At 42.2% G+C, this 20,638-nt stretch overlaps 1 protein-coding gene across 2 annotated transcripts in view; it reads left to right on the top strand.

Annotated features, from left to right (window-relative positions):
* Positions 1-20,638, top strand: part of LOC110523906 (contactin-associated protein-like 4) — a 194,715-nt gene that overhangs the window by 62,504 nt on the left and 111,573 nt on the right. The window lies entirely within an intron of this gene.

Genomic DNA, 20,638 nt, shown 5'->3' with positions numbered 1-20,638 from the left:
AGGCCTCTGTTTCTCCCTCAGTCCAACAACCTATCCCTGGATTGTTTTTTAATCAGTCCACCATGTAGAGTGATGATTTATGAGTTGTATTACATTAATATATGAATTGTTTTTTTTGTTATTTTTGTAGGTGCCACTAGTGGGAGGAAATGTATTATGAGATAAATGAGAGAGGACAGAGTGGATGTGTTTTGATATGTTATATTTTGTTTTGAATGAATGTACGTGAGAACAGATGGTTTCACTCTCAAAACAATTACTGTCTAGGGTTTGTTTAAACTTATTGATAGTGAATTTATCTGACTTTTGGGTATGGAATTACAATCTGGAATTTTTTGTTTTTAACATTCAGTGAGTGCTACCAGTGCTATAATTGTTCTGCAGCCCAATTCAAATAAATTGTTGTATTTGGTCATTTTTCTGTAATGACCATGTAATCAGTAATCATGTAAAGTAAATGCCAGGGAAGTAGCCTTGTAAAACAGTGTTACACAAATTGTTCGTATTGTTTACAGCAGTATACTCAGTGTATATTAAAGTATGTACGGCAGTGATTTGAACACCCCAGCCAGAGGCCATTCTGAGCCCCCCCCCCACCTCAAAATAATAGGGATTTATTTATAGTAAAGACATGTCATTGAACTGTAAAGTGCCATGAACATAACCAGTCATGATGTTCTCATCTGATTGTCAAACAAATCACTTCAGATCTCTTCGCACGTTCATCCAAAATAATTCCAGCATCCGAACAGGACACTGGCAAACTTTCGTTCAATTTGCAAGTGGCTGAAAATATCTCACCATAGAAAGCAACCGAGCAAGCGTCACAGCGCCCCTCTGTTTTATTAAATGTAGCCCATGTATCTGATGCTGGCTGGCCAAAAAAAATATGACATGCATTATTTTTGGCCAGACAGCATCCGATACATGGGCTACGCCAGAGTTCCCCAAAGTCGGTCCGCGGGACCCGAAGAGCTTGAAGAATTTTAAAAAGAATAATATACAAATATTGTACAATCCAGGTATGCAAAGCTCTTAGAGGTTTACCAAGAAAGACTCACATCTATAATCACTGCCAACGGTAACATATTATATTTGAAACATTTGCATGTAGTCAATCTAGGTCTTTAATGTCCTTGTTTTAAAAGAACAATCCTGTATATATTTCTTAACTTGTATTGACTCATGGGGTTGAATACTTATCTAATCAACATATATTAGTTTTATTTTTCATATTTTTTTTTACAAAGGTTGTATTTTTTTCCCCACTTTGACATTACAGCGTATTGTGTAGATCGTTGACAAAAAAATTACAATTAAGTCCATTTTAATCCCACGTTGTAACACAACAAAATGTGGAAAAAGTCAAGGGGTGTGTAACGGCAGATTTCCTCCTCTTCGTCTGAAGAGGAGTAAGGATCGGACCAAGATGCGGCGTGGTAAGTGTTCATGACAAATTTTAATAAGAAAAGCCTGAACACTATGAAATACAAAACAATAAACGATAACATGAAATAAACCAAACCGAAACAGTCCTGTGTGGCACAAACACTGACACAGGAAAAAAACACCCACAAACCAACAGTGAAACCCAGGCTACCTAAGTATGATTCTCAATCAGAGACAACTAACGACACCTGCCTCTGATTGAGAACCATACTAGGCCGAAACAGAAACCCAAACATAAAAACACAAAACATAGACTGCCTACCCCAACTCACGCCCTGACCATACTAAATAAAGACAAAACAAAGGAAAATAAAGGTCAGAATGTGACAGGGTGTGAATACTTTCTGAAGTCACTTTGTCCTTTGCCTGTGCCTTGACAACGATGTCAGTATTATCAGCAGCACCTGTCTTTTTACTGAAGAAATGCGTATTCTATCCCCCTAAAGTCTAAGGGCCCAGGGCTGGGTTTCTAGTAAACTAGCATAAGGAATTGTTTTAATATACCAAGGATCATTTAGCTATTGAAATTTGAATGTTGGACCCTGTAGGTATACAAACTCGCTCTCTCTCTAATTCAATTCAATTTAAGGGGCTTTATTGGCATGGGAAACATATGTTTACATTGCCAAAGCAAGTGAAATAGATAATAAACACAAGTGAAAAAAAGAACAGTGAATGTTACATTCACAAAAGTTCCTAAAGAATAAAGACATTTCAAATGTCATATTATGTCTATATACAGTTTTGTAAGGATGTACAAATAGTTCAAGTACAAAAGGGAAAATAAATTAACATAAATATAGGATGTATTTACAATGGGGTTTGTTCTTCACTGGTTGCCCTTTTCTTGTGGCAACAGGTCACAAGTCTTGCTGCTGTGATTGCACAGTGTGGTATTTCACCCAATAGATATGGCAGTTTATCAAAATTGGATTTGTTTTCAAATTCTTTTGTGGGTCTGTGTAATTTGAGAGAAATATGTGACCAACCTTGATTCGGTCTTATGTAGTAACATTTGAAGTGGTGTTTTTTTTTACATTGGACAAAAGCAGAGACACAGAGCTACAAAATGGTATATCATACACTGCATTTGAGGAACAGTGGGAAAGTAATTCTACTTTGAAAGTTGATAAACTTGTAACCTCACCTTTTGAGAAATTTGCCCTATAATGTTTTGAGAAATTTGCCTTAAACTGGAGAGCTCTTCTTTGTCTACACCCATTCAGCATCATTCACACCCTCTTAAGCTTTAGCCCCCACCCAAACTTTGACCATTTTACTCGCCCTAGCAGAGCTGGTTAGGCTATTTTTATATTATCCAGAGCGTTGGTGACTGTAACTGTGCTGCTGGCAACAATTTAATTACGCTTTTTAGCCAACATTTACCGGCCACATTCAATGGGTGTTTAGCATTCATAAATGTATCAGTTAATCTGCACTCTGGCACACAGATGAGAGTGCTCTGAAATCGGAGTAGGTGAATTTACCAACGCACCCGAAATGGTTACTTGCATAGTGGAGTCTTTTGTTAAGACATGTAGCTAGCTAGCTAGCTAAACAATGAACCATAACCGCAACTCATGACATTACTACCCTGCATGAATTATCAAGTAGCTAACCAACCAGTTTTAATGTTAGCTAGCTAACATTAGGCTATAATTAGCCAAGCAAATGGCTCTGAGATACAAATAATAAGACCATACACGTAACGTTAGCTAGTGAGCCAGCCAGCTAGCTAACAGTCCACTTTAATGCAATCTGGAGATTAGTGTTTTCTCCATATTCTTAGCTATCATACTCGAATTCCACTTATTTCTACTTCCAGAAAGTGGAGAGCAACACAGTTTTACTACGCAATTCATTTAAAAAAAGCTGTGTTTTTACAGGATTACCAACACATACTGACCAGCTCAAATAGACAGAAGTGTGCTATATGGCCGACCAATCCAAACTCATCTCTCGGCATGTCCAGCCCACTCATTACCTCAGCCAATCATAGCTAGCGGGAAGGTTTCTGTCTTTTTCTGTGGCTAAACCAACTAGGCTCGTAATTTAACAATTTTTTTTTTTTTTTTACAGATGGCATACAAGTTTGTTATTAAGGCACATGAAAGTTCACATGTTCGAGAAGGCATTTCTGCCAAAAAACGCATTTGTCGCGTTCGTCGTAACAAGGAGACCAAGGTGCAGTGGGATTGGAATACATTCTCCTTTTATTAAAACGAAGAACACTTAAACAAACTAACAAAACAACAAAACGAACATGACACTATAAACAACTAGTGCTGACATGCAACTACACAGAGACAATAACCCATAAAACCAAAATGGAAAATGACGATAAACAGCTGTCTCTGATTGGGAACCAATTCAGGCCACCATAGACCTACATATACCTAGACATAACAAAACCCCATAGATATACAAAAAACCCTAGACAAGACTAAAACACACATACCACCCTCGTCATACCCTGACCTAACCAAAATAATAAAGAAAACAAAGATACTAAGGTCAGGGCGTGACAGCATTTGGATTTCTCCAGGTTCTTTTCTCTGTAGGTGATGGTTTTTGGGAATCGCTTCCTTTTAGGTACTTGTAGAATTATGAAGTCTATTTTCTGGATTTTTATCATTACCGGGTATCGGCCTAATTCTACTCTGCATGAATTATTTAGTGTTTTACGTTGTACACGGAGGATATTTCGCTACACTCGCATTAACATCTGCTAACCATGTGTATGTGACAAATAAAATTTGATTTGATTTGATATTTTTGCAATCTCAATTTGGTGTTTGTCTCATTTTGTGAAATCTTGGTTGGTGAGTGGACCCCAGACCTCTCAACCATAAAGGGCAATGTGTTCTATAACTGATTCAAATATTTTTTGCCAGAATCCTAATTGGTATGTCAACATTTTTTTGATGGTATAGAAGGCCCTTCTTGCCTTGTCTCTCAGATCGTTCACAGCTGTGCGGAAGTTACCTGTGGCACTGATGTTTAGGACGAGATAGGTATAGTTTTTTGTGTGTTCTAGGGCAACGGTGTCTAGATGGAATTTGTATTCGTGGTCCTGGCAACTGGACCATTTTTGGAACACCATTATTTTTGTCTTAATGAGATTTACTGTCAGGGCCCAGGTCTGACAGAATCTGTGGCAAAGATGCTGCTGTAGGCCCTCTTTGGTTGGGGACAGAAGCAACAGATCATCAGCAAACAGAAGACATTTGACTTTAGATTCTAGTAGGGTGAGGCTGGGTGCTGCAGACTGGTCTAGTGCCCTCGCCAATTATTTGATATATATGTTGAAGAGGGTGGAGCTTAAGCTGCATCCCTGTGTCACCCCCCGGCCCTGTGGAAAGAAATGTGTTTTTTGCTCATTTTAACTGCACACTTGTTTGTGTACATGGATTTTATAATGTCGTTATGTTTTCCCCCAATACCACTTTCCATCTATTTGTATTGCAGATCCTCATGCCAAATTGAGTTGAAAGCTTTTTTGAAATCAAAAAAGCATGAGAATACTTTGCCTTTGTTTTGGTTTCTTTGTTTGTCAATTCTAGTGTGCAAGGTGAAAACGTGGTCTGTCGTACAGTAATTTGTTAAAAAGCCAATTTCTCTCCACTTTTATGGATTGGGGTGATCAGTCATTGGTTCCAAATATTGGGGAAGATACCAGAGCTGAGGATGATGTTAAAGAGTTTAAGTATAGCCAATTGGAATTTGTGGTCTGTTTATTTTATAACTTCATTTAGGATACCATCAACCCCAATGGCCTTTTTGGGTTGGAGGGTTTATATTTTGTCCTGCAGTTCATTCAATGAAATTGGAGAATCCACTGGGCTCTGGTAGTTTTTAATAGTTGATTCTAAGACTTGTATTTGATCATGATATGATTTTGCTGTTTGTGCTTTGTTATAGAGCCAATAAGACTGGATAAGACTGTTTTTCCATACAATCCAATAACTCTTTGTGTTGTTTGTTTAGAGTTTTCAAAATTTTCAAATAAGTGGTTAGATTCTATGGATTCTTCAATTACATTGACCTGATTTCTGACGTGCTGTTCCTTCTTTTTCCATGGTGTATTTCTGTATTGTTTTAGTAGTTCACAATAGTGAAGGCGTAGGCTCAGGTTTTCTGGGTCTCTATGTCAAATCATATCAAATTGTATTGGTCACATGCAGATGTTATTGCGAGTGTAGTGAAATGCTTGTGCTTCTAGTGCCGACAGTTCAGCAATATCTAACATGTAATCTAACAATTCCACAACAACAACCTAGTACACACAAATCTAAGTAAAATAATGGAATAAGAATATATACAAATGAATATATGGATAAGCAATGCCAGAGCGGCATAGGCAAGATGCAATATATGGTATATAAAATACATGGTATATAAAATACAGTACATACACTTCCGCTCAAAAGTTGGGGGTGACTTAAAAATATCCTGGTTTTTGAAAGAAAAACACATTTTTTGTAAAATAATGACATCAAATTGAACTGCATTCGCTAGCTAAGTGCACTACCGTTCAAAAGTTTGGGGTCACTTAGAGATGTCCTTGTTTTTGAAGGAAAAGCATTTATTGTCCATCAAATTGATCAGAAATACAGTGTAGACATTGTTAATGTTGTAAATGAATATTGTAGCTGGAAATGGCAGATATTTTATGGAATGTCTACATAGGCGTAGAGAGGCCCATTATCATCAACATCACTCCTGTGTTCTAATGGCACGTTGTGTTAGCTAATCCAAGTTTATCATTTTAAAAGGCTAATTGATCAATAGAAAACCCTGTTTGTAATTATGTTAGCACAGCTGAAAACTGTTGTCCTGAATAAAGAAGCAATAAAACTGGCCTTTGGACTAGTTGTGTATCTGGAGCATCAGCATATGTGGGTTCGATTACAGGCTCAAAATGGCTAGAAACAAAGTTATTTCTTCTGAAACTTGTCAGTCTATTCTTGTTCTGAGAAATGAAGGCTATTCCATGTGAGACATTTCCAAGAAACTGAATATCTCATACAACGCTGTGTACTATTCCCTTCACAGAACAGTGCAAACTGGCTCAAACCAGAATAGAAAGAGGAGTGGGATGCCCCGGTGCACAGCTGAGCAAGAGAACATTAGAGTATCTAGTTTGAGAAACAGATGCCTCACAAGTCCTCAACTGACAGCTTCATTAAATAGTACCCACAAAACACCAGTCTCAATGTCAACAGTGAAGAGGTGACTCCAGGATGCTGGCATTCTAGGTGGAGTTCCTCTACCCAGTGTTTGTGTTCTTTTTCCCATCTTAATCTCTTTTTTGGCCAGTCTGAGAAATGGCTTTTTCTTTGCATCTCTGCCTAGAAAGTTGTCCTTGATGATCTTTTTGGCCTTTTTGTGACATTGGTGCTGTAGGTGTACTGGAGGCCAGGTAGTTTGCTCCCGATGATGCAGACCGCACCACCCTCTGGAGAGCCTTGCGGTTGTGGCCGGTGCAGTTGCCGTACCAGGCGGCGATATAGCCCGACAGGATGCTCTCAATTGTGAATCTGTAAAAGTTTGTGAGGGTTTAGGTGACAAGACACATTTATTCAGCCTCCTGAGGTTCTCCACACTGTCTGTGTGGGTGGACCATTTAAGGTTTTCCGTGATGTGTACACTGAGAAACTTAAAACTTTCCACCTTCTCCACTGCTGTCCTGTTGTGGATAGGGGGGTGCTCCCTCTGCTCTTTCCTGAAGTCCACAATCATCTCCTTTGTGTTGTTGACATTGAGTGAAAGGTTGTTTTCCTGACACCACACTCCGAGTGCCCTCACCTCCTCTCTGTAGGCTGTCTCGTCGTTGTTTGTAATCAAGCCTACTACTGTTGTGTTGTCTGCAAACTTGAAGATTGAGTTGGAGGCGTGCATGGCCGTGCAGTCACCCTTGTGGGCCCCCAGTGTTGAATATCAGTGAAGTGGGGCGGCCCGTCAGGAAGTCCAGGACCCAATTGCACTGGGTGGGGTCGAGACCCAGGGCCTCAAGCTTAATGATGAGTTTGGAGGGTACTATGGTGTTGAATGCTAAGCTAAAGTCAAGGAACAGCGTTCTTAATAGGTATTCCTCTTGTCCAGATGGGATAGGACAGTGTGCAGAGTGATGGCGATTGCATCGTCTTTGGGGGGGGTAAGCAAATTGAAGTGGGTCTAGGATGAAATGTAAGTTGGAGGTGATATGATCCTTGGCTAGTCTCTCAAAGCACTTCATGATGACAGAAGTGAGTGCTATATGGCGGTAGTCATTTAGTTGTTACCTTTTCCTTCTTGGGTACAGGAACAATGGTGGCCATCTTGAAGTATGTGGGAACAGCAGACTGGTATAGGGAGAGATTAAAAATGGCCATAAACATACCAGCCAGCTGGTCTGCGCTTGCACTGAGGACACGGCTAGGGATGCCGTCTGGGCAGCGGCCTTGCAAGGGTTAACACGTTTAAATATCTGCCACGGAGAAGGAGAGCCTACAGACCTTGGTAGCCGGCCAGCGTCTGTGGCACTGAATTATCCTCAAAATTGGCAAAGAAGGTGTTTAGTTTGTCTGGACGCAAGACGTCGGTGTCCGTGATGTAGCTGGTTTTCCTTTTTGTAGTCCGTGATTCTCTGTAGAACATGCCACATACGTTTCATGTCTGAGCCATTGAATTGCTACTCCACTTGGTTTCTATACTGACATTTCACTTGTTTGATTGCCTTGCGGAGGGAATAACTACACTGTTTGTATTCAGCCATATTCCCAATCACCTTTCCATGTTTAAATGCGATGGTTTGCTCTTTCAGTTTTGCGTGAAGTCCGCCATCTATCCACGGTTTCTGGTTAGGGTATGTTTTAATAGTCAGGGTAGGTACAACATTTCCAATACAGTTCCTTATAAACTCACTCACCAAATCAGCATATACTTCAATATTATTCTCTGAGGCTTCCCGGAACATGTCCCAGTCCGTTTGATCAAAACAATCTTGAAGCGTGGATTCCGATTGGTCAGACCAGTGTTGAATTGTCCTTAGCATCCAGTTTGAGTTTCTGCCTATAGGAAGGGAGAAGCAAAGTGAATGGTTAGATTTTCCAAAAGGAGGGCGGGAGAAGGCCTTGTGTGCATCGCGGAAGTTAGAGTAGCAGTGATCCAGTGTTTTACCAGCACGAGTGCTAAAGACAATATGCTGACAGAATTTAGGTAGCCTTGTTTTCCTATTTGCTTTGTTAAAATCCCCAACTACAATAAATGCAGCCTCAGGATATATGGTTTCCAGTTTGCATAAGTCCAGTGAAGTTCCTTGAGGGCATGGTATCAGCTTACTTACAAGCCCTTAACCAACGATGCAGTTTTAAGAAAATACTAACAAAAAAGAGTAAGAGATAACAATAACAAATTATTAAAGAGCAGCAGTAAATAACAATAGCGGGGATATATACAGGGGGTACCAGTATAGAGTCAATGTGCGAGGGCACCGGTGTTGAGGAAATTGAGGTAATATGTACTTGTAGGTAGAGTTTTTATGCATAGCTAATATTTGAGAGTAGCAGCAGCATTCCAGAAGGGGGGAGGGGGAAATACAAATAGTCTGGGTAGCCATTTCATTAGCTGTTCAGGAGACTTATGGCTTTGGGGGTAGAAGCTATTTAGGAGCCTCTTGGACCTAGACATGGCGCTCCGGTACTGCTTGCCGTGCGGATGCAGTCTATGACTAGGATGGCTGGAGTCTGACAGTTTTTAGGGCTTTCTCTGACACCGCCTGGTATAGAGATCCTGGATGGCAGGAAGCTTGGTCCCAGGGATGTACTGGGCCGTATGCTCTACCCTCTGTAGTGCCTTGCGGTTGGAGGCCGAGCAGTTGCCATACCAAGCAGTGACACAACCCGTAAGGATGCTCTTGATGGTGCAGCTGTAAAATCTTTTGAGGATCTGAGGACCCATGACAAATCTTTTCAGTCTATTGAGGGGGAATAGGTTTTGTCATGCCCTCTTTACGACTGTCTTGGTGTGCTTGGACTATGTTAGTTTGTTGGTGATGTGAACACCAAGGAACTTGAAGCTCTCAACCTGCTCCACTACAGCCCTGCCGATGAGAATGGGGGCGTGCTCGGTCCTGCTTTTCCTGTAGTCCACAATCATCTCCTTTGTCTTGATGACGCTGAGGGAGAAGTTGTTGTCCGTGCACCACTCGATCAGGTCTCTGACCTCCTCCCTATAGACTGTCTCATCATTGTGGGTGATCAGGCCTACCACTGTTGTCATCAGCAAACTAAATGTGTTTGGAGTCGTGCCTGGCCGTGCAGTTATGAGTGAACAGGGAGTGCAGGAGGGTACTGAGCACGCACCCCTGAGGGATGGTGTTGATGTGAGTCATGACCAGCCTTTCAAAGCATTTCATGGCTACAGACAAGACCTTAGTGTTCTTGGGAACAGGGACTATGGTGGTCTGCTTGAAACATGTTGGTATTACAGACTCAGACAGGGAGAGGTTGAAAATGTCAGTGAAGACACTTGCCAATTGGTCAGCGAATGCTCGGCGTACACTGCGGCTTGTGAATGTTGACCTGTTTAAAGGTCTTACTCACATCTGCTGCAGAGAGCGTGATCACACAGTCGATGCTCTCATGTACTGTATGTTTCAGTGTTACTTGCCTCAAAGCGAGCATAGAAGTAATTTAGCTCGTCTGGTAAGCTTGTGTCACTGGGCAGCTCTCGGCTGTGTAGTCTGTAATAGTTTGCAGGCCCTGACACATCCAATGAGTTTCGGAGCCGGTGTAGTACATTTCGATCTTAGTCCTGTATTGATGCTTTGCCTGTTTGATGGTTCGTCGGATGGCATAGCGGTATTTCTTATAAGCTTCCGGGTTAGAGTCCCGCTCCTTGAAAGCTGTATCTCTACCCTTTAGCTCAGTGCTAATGTTGCCTGTAATCCATGGCTTCTGGTTGGGTTATGTATGTACAGTGACTGTGGGGATGACGTCCTCGATGCACTTATTGATAAAACAAGTGACTGATGTGGTGTACTCCTCAATGCCATCGGAAGAATCCCGGGAACATATTCCAGTCTGTGCTAGAAAAACAGTCCCGTAGTTTAGCATTTGCTTCATCTGACCACTTTTTTATAGACTGGTCACTGGTGCTTCCTGCTTTAATTTTTGCTTGTAAGCAGGAATCAGGAGGATAGAATTATGGTCAGATTTGCCAAATGGAGGGAGAGGGAGAGCTCTCTGTGTGCGGAGTAATGGTGGTCAAGAATTGTTTTCCCTCTGGATGCACATTTAACATGCTGTTTCTCTGCATTAAAGTCCCCGGCCACTAGGAGCGACGCTTCTGGATGAGTGTTTTCCTGTTTGCTTATGGCGGTATACAGCTCATTGACTGTGGTTTTAGTGCCAGCATCAGTCTGTGGTGGTATGTAGACAGCTACGAAAAATACAGATGAAAACTCTCTAGGTAGATAGTGTGGTCTACAGCTTATCATGAGATACTCTACCTCAGGCGAACAAAACCTAAAGACTTCGTTAGATATCATGCACCAGCTGTTGTTTACATAAATGCATAGGCCCCCGCCCCGTGTCATACCAGAGGCTGCTGTTCTGTCCTACCGATAGAATGTATAACCCGCCAGCTGTATGTTCTTAATGTCGTCGATCAACCATGACACAGTGAAACATAAGATATTACCGTTTTTAATGCCCCATTGGTAGGATAAACGTGCTTTCAGTTCGTCCCATTTATTTCCAGCAATTGAACGTTAGCTAGCAGGACGGATTGCAAGGGCAGATTAGCCACTCGTCGCCTGATCCTCACAAGGCACCCCGATCTCTTTCAGTGAAATCTCTGTTTCCTTCTCCAGTGAATAACAGGGATCTGGGCCTGGTCGGGTGTCTGTATTAGATCCCTCCTGTCCGACTCACTGAAGAAGAACTCTTCGTCCAGTTTGAGGTGAGCAATCGTAGTTCTGATGTCCAGAAGCTCTTTTCGGTCATAAGAGATGCTAACAGCAACATTATGTACAAAACAAGTTATGAACAACGCAAGAAAAAATAAATAAATTACATGGTTGGTTAAGAGCCCCCTCCTGTACTCCCAGTTCAACCACGACTGCGTGGCCATGCAAGCCTCCAACTCAATCATCAAGTTTGCAGACAACACAACAGTTGTAGGCTTGATTACCAATAATGACGAGACAGCATACAGGGAGGAGGTGAGGGCTCTCGGAGTGTGGTGTCAGGAAAATAACCTCTCACTCAACATCAATAAAACAAAGGAGATGATCGTGGACTTCAGGAAACAGCAGAGGGAGCACTCCCCTATCCACATCGACGGGACAGCAGTAGAGAAGGTGGAAAGTTTTAAGTTCCTTGGCTCGTAATCATCCAGAAGGCGAGGTCAGTACAGGTGTATCAAAGCTGGGACCGAGAGACTGAAAAACAGCTTCTATCTAAAGGCCATCAGATCACTAGCACAGAGAGGCTGCTGCCTATATACAGACTTGAAATCATTGGTCACTTTAATAAATGGAACACTAGTCACTTTAATAACACTTTAACAATGTTTACATATCTTGCATTACTCATCTCATATGTATATACTGTATTCTTAGCCTATGCCACTCTGACATTGCTCATCCATATATTTACATATTATTTTTCCATTCCTTTACTTAGATGTGTGTGTATTAGGTTTTTGTTGTGGAATTGTTAAATATATTACTTGATAGATATTGCTGCACTGTCAGAATTATAAGCACAAACATTTCGCTACACTCGCAATAACATCTGCTAACCATGTGTATGTGACCAATAAATTTGATTTGATATAGGTAGCATACATGAGGAAATTGTTCTCTGTTGAGATAATTTCCTTATCAATTTCTAGCCTAATGTAAAATGTTCCTCTTTTGATTAATTTAATACAGTGGGTTATGTCTGCTCTATTCCAAATTAGCATACCCTCTGAGTCTCCTCTGTTTAACACCTGGTAGTTTGGTGGATGGGACTTCCAGCTCTCTGTAACTTAGAGGGCAACCAGTGGGTCTGTCTCCTTTAATCCATGCTTCTTGTAAGATAACAATGTCTGTATTTCAAATTTCTTTGAGGAAGTCTGTGTTCCTGCTCTTTGGCCAAAGGAAGATGACCTTGTATATTCCAGGACGAGATTGAAACACAAAGCTTTTACTTAGTGTCTGGTATTGTTTTTGTGTGGTTTAGGCCTGGACCATCATAGTAGGTGTAAGCAGATTGTGTTGAGCATCTTAGGTCAAAGGATGGGGCTTGGGCGGGAGTAATAGTGGGGGTTGGGCCTGTTGCTCTGCTTACGGCCTGGGCATATGTTCTGCTGTCATATTGAGGTCCTTGCTGCAGGGGCGGGGGTCATGGGGTGGGCAGAAGGGGCATTGGTCTGATATGGGGACTTACAGTGCCTTGCGAAAGTATTTGCCCCCCTTGAACTTTGCGACCTTTTGCCACATTTCAGGCTTCAAACATAAAGATATAAAACGGTACTTTTTTGTGAAGAATCAACAACAAGTGGGACACAATCATGAAGTGGAACGACATTTATTGGATATTTAAAACTTTTTTAACAAATCAAAAACTCAAAAATTGGGCGTGCAAAATTATTCAGCCCCTTTACTTTCAGTGCAGCAAACTCTCTCCAGAAGTTCAGTGAGGATCTCTGAATGATCCAATGTTGACCTAAATGACTAATGATGATAAATACAATCCACCTGTGTGTAATCAAGTCTCCGTATAAATGCACCTGCACTGTGATAGTCTCAGAGGTCCGTTAAAAGCGCAGAGAGCATCATGAAGAACAAGGAACACACCAGGCAGGTCCGAGATACTGTTGTGAAGAAGTTTAAAGCCGGATTTGGATACAAAACGATTTCCCAAGCTTTAAACATCCCAAGGAGCACTGTGCAAGCGATAATATTGAAATGGAAGGAGTATCAGACCACTGCAAATCTACCAAGACCTGGCCGTCCCTCTAAACTTTCAGCTCATACAAGGAGAGACTGATCAGAGATGCAGCCAAGAGGCCCATGATCACTCTGGATGAACTGCACAGATCTACAGCTGAGGTGGGAGACTCTGTCCATAGGACAACAATCAGTTGTATATTGCACAAATCTGGCCTTTATGGAAGAGTGGCAAGAAGAAAGCCATAAAAAGTGTCGTTTAAAGTTTGCCACAAGCCACCTGGGAGACACACCAAACATGTGGAAGAAGGTGCTCTGGTCAGATGAAACCAAAATTGAACTTTTTGGCAACAATGCAAAACGTTATGTTTGGCGTAAAAGCAACACAGCTGAACACACCACACTGTCAAACATGGTGGTGGCAGCATCATGGTTTGGGCCTGCTTTTCTTGAGCAGGGACAGGGAAGATGGTTAAAATTGATGGGAAGATGGATGGAGCCAAATACAGGACCATTCTGGAAGAAAACCTGATGGAGTCTGCAAAAGACCTGAGACTGGGACGGAGATTTGTCTTCCAACAAGACAATGATCCAAAACATAAAGCAAAATCTACAATGGAATGGTTCAAAAATAAACATATCCAGGTGTTAGAATGGCCAAGTCAAAGTCCAGACCTGAATCCAATCGAGAATCTGTGGAAAGAACTGAAAACTGCTGTTCACAAATGCTCTCCATCCAACCTCACTGAGCTTGAGCTGTTTTGCAAGGAGGATTGGGAAAAAATGTCAGTCTCTCGATGTGCAAAACTGATAGAGACATACCCCAAGCGACTTACAGCTGTAATTGCAGCAAAAGGTGGCGCTACAAAGTATTAAGGGGGCTGAATAATTTTGCACGCCCAATTTTTCAGTTTTTGATTTGTTAAAAAAGTTTGAAATATCCAATAAATGTCGTTCCACTTCATGATTGTGTCCCACTTGTTATTGATTCTTCACAAAATTTTTTTATATCTTTATGTTTGAAGCCTGAAATGTGGTAAAAGGTCGCAAAGTTCAAGGGGGCCGAATACTTTCACAAGGCACTGTATATAGGGTGTGGCTAGGGTTTGCTTGGGGTGGTCGTAGCTGATTTTGAATGTGGCTGGTGATGCTGTGGTCTGGGTGTAGGTCCTCTTGGCGTGGGTTCTCTCGGAGGGGGTCTGGCAGGTCTGGGGGGTGTCTCGCTGGTCTGAGCGGGGTGTCCGTTGCTCTGTTGCTCCAGTGTGTGGTGCTGGGGCTAGGGTTGAGGGTGACTTCCTTCAGGGTCCTGGCAAAAGTTGGGATTGCTGCTTTGTAGAGGTGGACTTGGTCGTAAAGGCTGTTCAAGTCAAGGGTGGAGTGTTGGGCCAGGTAAGATTAGGTTTTGAGGCAGTCACACAAAATGCTTGCGTTCACTCGCTGTATGGTGGCAGGGTGAAAGTCTTTTTGTGGTAGCAGGGTGGAGATAACCACTAGTGCATTGGGGAAAGTGGAAGAAACCTTTTCAATCACTCCCTTGAGTGCTTTTGCCTCAATTTCCTGCTAGGCCCTGAAGTCATTTGTGCCCATGTGAATTATGATGTGGCCGGGGGACCCTAGTCTGTCCTCTGATAACAGCTCCAGGCCATGTCTAATGTTTGGGCACCAGAGTTTAGCCACTTTGTGTTTGGGAAAAAAAGTATCCTCTTGAATATATTTGCCTTTTGAATCTATGAGGAACACAATCTCTGGCTTTTGTGTGTCCTCAGTGGATTTATTATTATTATTATTATTTTTTTATTGAACCTTTATTTAACTAGACAAGTCAGTTAAGAACAAACCTTAACCCAGGTGATGCTGTGCCAATTGTGCGCCGCCCTATGGGACTCCCAATCACATCCGGTTGTGAAATAGCCTGGAATCGATCCAGGGTCTATAGTGAAATCTCTTGCACTGAGAGGCAGTGCCTTAGACCGCTGCGCCATTCGGGGGGGGGGGGGTTCGGAATGTTGGGTTGGTGGGTCCTATGTTGTCTGTCCCATTGTGGTGTTGAGGCTGTGGTCCAGGTCTGAGGTGGGCTGTTCTGCTGGCTTGTCTGGGGGAAGTGTCCTGCTCTCTGTCATACCTCAGCTTTCTGATCTTGTCCTTCAGTGCCATGTGTGCCTCTTCAAGTTCTCTCACCTCAGTCTGTAGAGCATCCATCTCTCTCAGACAGTCATCCATCTCCACCTTCTGTCCTCCTGGTCTTGTTGGGGGGTGTTGTTGTGCTGGTCTGTTTTGTGGGCTTGTCCTGTTTGTATTGTGTGGGCTAGCTCTCTGAGCTCCACCATGTCTCTCTCCAGCTCTGTGAATTTATCTCCTCAATGATGGAGGAGCAGTGCAGTTATGGGACCTGGGTGTGTTCAGTGCTGGGAGGATGACAATCATCGTCTGCAGGACAGTTTGAAGAGGTGTGATCAGACTCACTCAGGATGGGGGAGTCATCACAGAGAGAGAGCTTTTCCTGCTGTGCTCTCTCTTTAATCCCATAAAAGTTCTGCTGGAACTGCATGAGGATGCCCTGCACCATTAGTGTACCAGACTTGTACACATGTCTGGATTGTCCTTGAAGAGCTTTTTTTTGCAGGGATATTTTTAATTTCCATGAGGTACTGCATTGTAATGACCTCTGGACATGGATAAGCCATTGGGGCTTCATAGGCCTCTACATTTGGGCAGGGGGAGGGGCTAAGAAACTCTCCTGCCATTGTGGGGCTCAAGAGTTTACACAACGGACTTCACACTTCAGTGCTAATTGAAATTGCTGCTGGGTCTGTTCTGTCCTAGCAGCTTGGTAGCTTAGTATACATATTTACTTAGCTTTATGTAACAAGATGACCTACTTTTTGGTTTCAGAAGTAGCTTCAGACTGAATATTACTCACTCAGTTTTGTGTTGGATGGTATTTCCAGGTTCCGCTGTGTTTCTTCTGCAGTTTTTGGTTTGTTAGAAGTTTTTTCTTGATAGTCATTGGTAGTAATAATCCATTTAGCACATTTTTTTTAAATCAAGGTTTTAGTAATGTAATTTTAATATGGATTAAAGGTTTTAATGTTGAGGTTAGTATCCTGTATAAATCCTTCTAAAAAAGGAAAGTTTATCTACATTTATCCAACTCTAATTCTATCTTCTTTGCAGAAGAACTCAGGAGCTCTCTTCCTCTCTCTCAATTCAATTTTCTTTATCGTTATTGTCTTTACCGGAGAAAAATACCATGCGCTCTCTTCCACACGCTTGGAAACACTACAGCCAAAATGGGAGCCATTTAGAAAAACTACAATTTCTGGCTCATTTTTCCAAAAACCAGCCTGAAACTCTTTCTAAAGACTGTTGCCATCTAGTGGAAGCCCTAGGAACTGAAATCTGGGAGGACTTGGCCTTATAATAAAAGTGGTAGCCATTGAAAATTGTGGAAGGCTGAATTTTCTTTGGGGGGGAGGGGGATGGTTTGTCCTCTGGGTTTCGCTTGCCATATCAGTTCTGTTATACCCACATACATAATTTTAACAGTTTTAGAAACGTTTGAGTGTTTTCTATCCATGCATATGCATATCCTAGCTTCTGGGCCTGAGTAACAGGAGTTTACTTTGGGCACGCTTTTCATCCGGACGTCAAAATACTGCCCCCTAGCCCAAGAGAGGTTAAACCCTTTACTATGAAGATCTGTGAAGTTATTTGGATTTTTACTAATTATCTTTGAAAGAGGGTCCTTGAAAAGGGATGTTTATTTTATTGCTGAGATTATCCAATTTGGCTTTTACTCAAGACATTGTGCGTATTAACCTCTCTGGGATATGTGGAACGCTAGCCAGTGAAAATGCAGAGCGCCAAATTTAAATTAATTACTATAAAAATCAAACATTCATGAAATCACACATGTAAGATACCAAATTCAAGCTACACGTATTGTGAATCCAGCCAACATGTCAGATTTCAAAAGGCTTTTCGGCGAAAGCAAACTATGCTATTATCTGAGGGTAGCACCTCCATAAACAAAGAGAGAACATATTTCAACCCTGCAGGCGTGACACAAAACGCAGAAATAAAAATATAAATCATGCCTTACCTTTGACGAGCTTCTTCTGTTGGCACTCCAATATGTCCCATAAACATCACAAATGGTCCTTTTGTTCGATTAATTCCGTCGATATATATCCAAAATGTCCATTTATTTGGCGCGTTTGATCCAGAAAAACACCGGTTCCAACTTGCGAAACGTGACTACAAAATATCTCAAAAGGTACCTGTAAACTTTGCCAAAACATTTCAAATTACTTTTGTAATACATTATTATAATACTATAGAAAACCTTGCCCAGGTTACTGTTCACACAAATGCCTCTGTAATTGTTAGGTTCAAATTTGTCTCCGTTCTTAAAGATTGGGTTTATGAGTCCTTGATTCCAGATGTCAGGGAAATAACCTACACTCAGGATCAAATTAAACCGTTTTAAAATAGCCAATTGACATTTTGCGCTAATGAATTTGAGCATCTCATTTAGGATGCCATCAGGTCCGCATGCTCTTTTAAATTTGAGAGCCTGAAGTTTCTTATAGAGCTCCTGGTCAGTAATTGGGGAGTCCAATGGATTTTGATAGGCCTTTATAGCTTTCCATTCAACTTCTAATGAATTTTTGTGTCACTTTGAACTGTGTTGTAGAGTGTTTTAAAATGGGTTGTCCATATGTCACTATTTTGTATCTCTAGTTCCTCTTGTTTTGATTTTTAGATTTTGCCAGAAGTTGTTTGTTTATGGACTCCTCAGCTGCTTGTTGTTGTACTGTGCTTTTTTGGTTATGAGTGTACATTTCTAGAGTTTTAAAGTCTCACAGTAATGAAGGCGTACTTCACCATTATTTGGGTCTCTGTACTTTTGGTTTGATAGTGTCCTAAGTTCTTTCCTAATAGTTATACAATCGGCTTCAAACCAGTTGTCCTCTGTGGTCTTTTTTGTTATCAATTTCAGTTGTGCTTCTTTTGCCGTTTGCCTGAATATATAGTTGATGTTTTCTACTGCTAGCCTTCTTTACTGTGAGTGGATGTGGTATCCAGAAAGTTATCTAAGAGAGAGTTATCTCCTCTGAGTAATATGGGGATTCTGAGTGGGGATATATATTGCGCAAAGGAACACATTTTTTTTCTGTCGGTACAAATTAATTTTTCAGTTTGATCCAGTTGTGATATTTACCAATTTGCCCAGAAAGCTTCTCTCTGTAGTTGGTGTCCCCTCTTCCTTGTTGACTGGGGGTGTGAGTAAAGGGTGGTTGGTATGGGAAGGGGTTGTGGATGAGAGTGGGTCAGTGGGGGTGTTAGGGGTGGTGAAGGGCTGCAGCTTCTCTCTGGGTGTCACGGCCATCAAAAGAAGTGGACCAAAGTACAGCGTGGTGAGCGTACAGTTTATTCTATTTTAAAATGTCGCCAACAAAACAACTAACGAAAGAAACAACCGTGAAGCTTACAGGGCTAAGTGCCACAAACAAAGATAACTACCCACCCTGAAAGGAAGGAAAAAGGGCTACCTAAGTATGATTCCCAATCAGAGACAACGATAGACAGCTGTCCCTGATTGTGAACCATACCCGGTTCACCATACCCAAAACCATACCCAAAACATAGAAATAAAGAAACCTAGAAAACAAAAAATAGAATGCCCGCCCCACATCACACCCTGACCTAACCAAATAGAGAAATAAAACGGCTCTCTAAGATCAGGGCGTGACACTGGGAGGCTCTACAGTATGTTCTCTATGCTCTAACTCAAATCAAATCAAATTTATTTAAATAACCCTTCGTACATCAGCTGATATCTCAAAGTGCTGTACAGAAACCCAGCCTAAAACCCCAAACAGCAAGCAATGCAGGTGTAGAAGCACGGTGGCTAGGAAAAACTCCCTAGAAAGGCCAAAACCTAGGAAGAAACCTAGAGAGGAACCAGGCTATGAGGGGTGGCCAGTCCTTTTCTGGCTGTGCCGGGTGGAGATTATAACAGAGCATGGCCAAGATGTTCAAATGTTCATAAATTACCAGCATGGTCAAATAATAATAATCGCAGTAGTTGTCGAGGGTGCAGCAAGTCAGCACCTCAGGAGTAAATGTCAGTTGGCTTTTCATAGCCGATCATTAAGAGTATCTCTACCACTCCTGCTGTCTCTAGAGAGTTGAAAACAGCAGGTCTGGGACAGGTAGCACGTCCGGTGAACAGGTCAGGATTCCATAGCCGCAGGCAGAACAGTTGAAACTGGAGCAGCAGCACGGCCAGGTGGACTGGGGACAGCAAGGAGTCATCGTGCCAGGTAGTCCTGAAGCATGGTCCTAGGGCTCAGGTCCTCCAATTGAAAGAGAGAAAGAGAGAATTAGAGAGAGCATACTTAAATTCACACAGGACACCGGATAAGACAGGAGAAGTACTCCAGATGTAACAAACTGACCCTAGCCCCCCGACACATAAACTACTGCAGCATAAATACTGGAGGCTGAGACAGGAGGGGTCAGGAGACACTGTGGCCTCCTTTGCCATCTCCTCCTTTACCTGCACTAGTTCTCTCCTCATGGTGGCCTTTACCTCCTCAAGAGCTGTGGTAAGGCTCTGTCTCAGCTCCTGGACAGAGTTCTTCAGGTGGGTCCTGCACTGATTGATCTGGCCCTGAAGAAGCTCTGTGTCTGGGCTGGAGGTGGTGTAGCTCGGGGGCTGCTCCTTCAGCAGGCTGATGGTGTTGTGATCTTGGCTCTGGTGGTCGTAGGCAGGCAGGGGGGAGGATAGACCTGTTGTGTGGGTCTGGGCTCCTGCTGTTGGAGAGGCCGGGGGTCTTTTTTGGTTTCCGCTATCTTCTTTAGTGTGGAGACGTCCTGCACAAAATAGCTAAGTGCAGCCTCACTGCCCTGGACCATGACAGTTCCGTTCTGGTACATGTTTACCGTCAGAAACCTGTTTTCCTTGTCCTTCTTGCTGTCCTCAAAAATGTGGATTTGTCTTCTCTTGCAGATGCCTTTCTTTGTCTTGCAGCTGAAATGCCTGGTTACCGCTGTATGCCAGGCAGTAGGGTGATCTGTGTAAAATAACAGGTTTGCAACAGTCCTGTTGCATGAGCAGTCGGCAAACAGTTTCTGGGTTCTCCCTCAGAATTCTGTGTTTAAAATGGATTCTTTCCTTCTCTGATTTGATTTCTGCTGGAAATTATAAAAAAATAGGGGGAAAGTCGCTCAGTCACTGCTGCTGGTGCTGCTAGCGCT

The sequence above is a fragment of the Oncorhynchus mykiss genome, chromosome 5, assembly GCF_057628025.1.
Source record: "Oncorhynchus mykiss isolate SJ-2025 chromosome 5, ASM5762802v1, whole genome shotgun sequence".
In the NCBI taxonomy this organism is placed as follows: Eukaryota; Metazoa; Chordata; class Actinopteri; order Salmoniformes; family Salmonidae; genus Oncorhynchus; species Oncorhynchus mykiss.
This window is presented reverse-complemented; position numbering and strand designations above follow the sequence as displayed.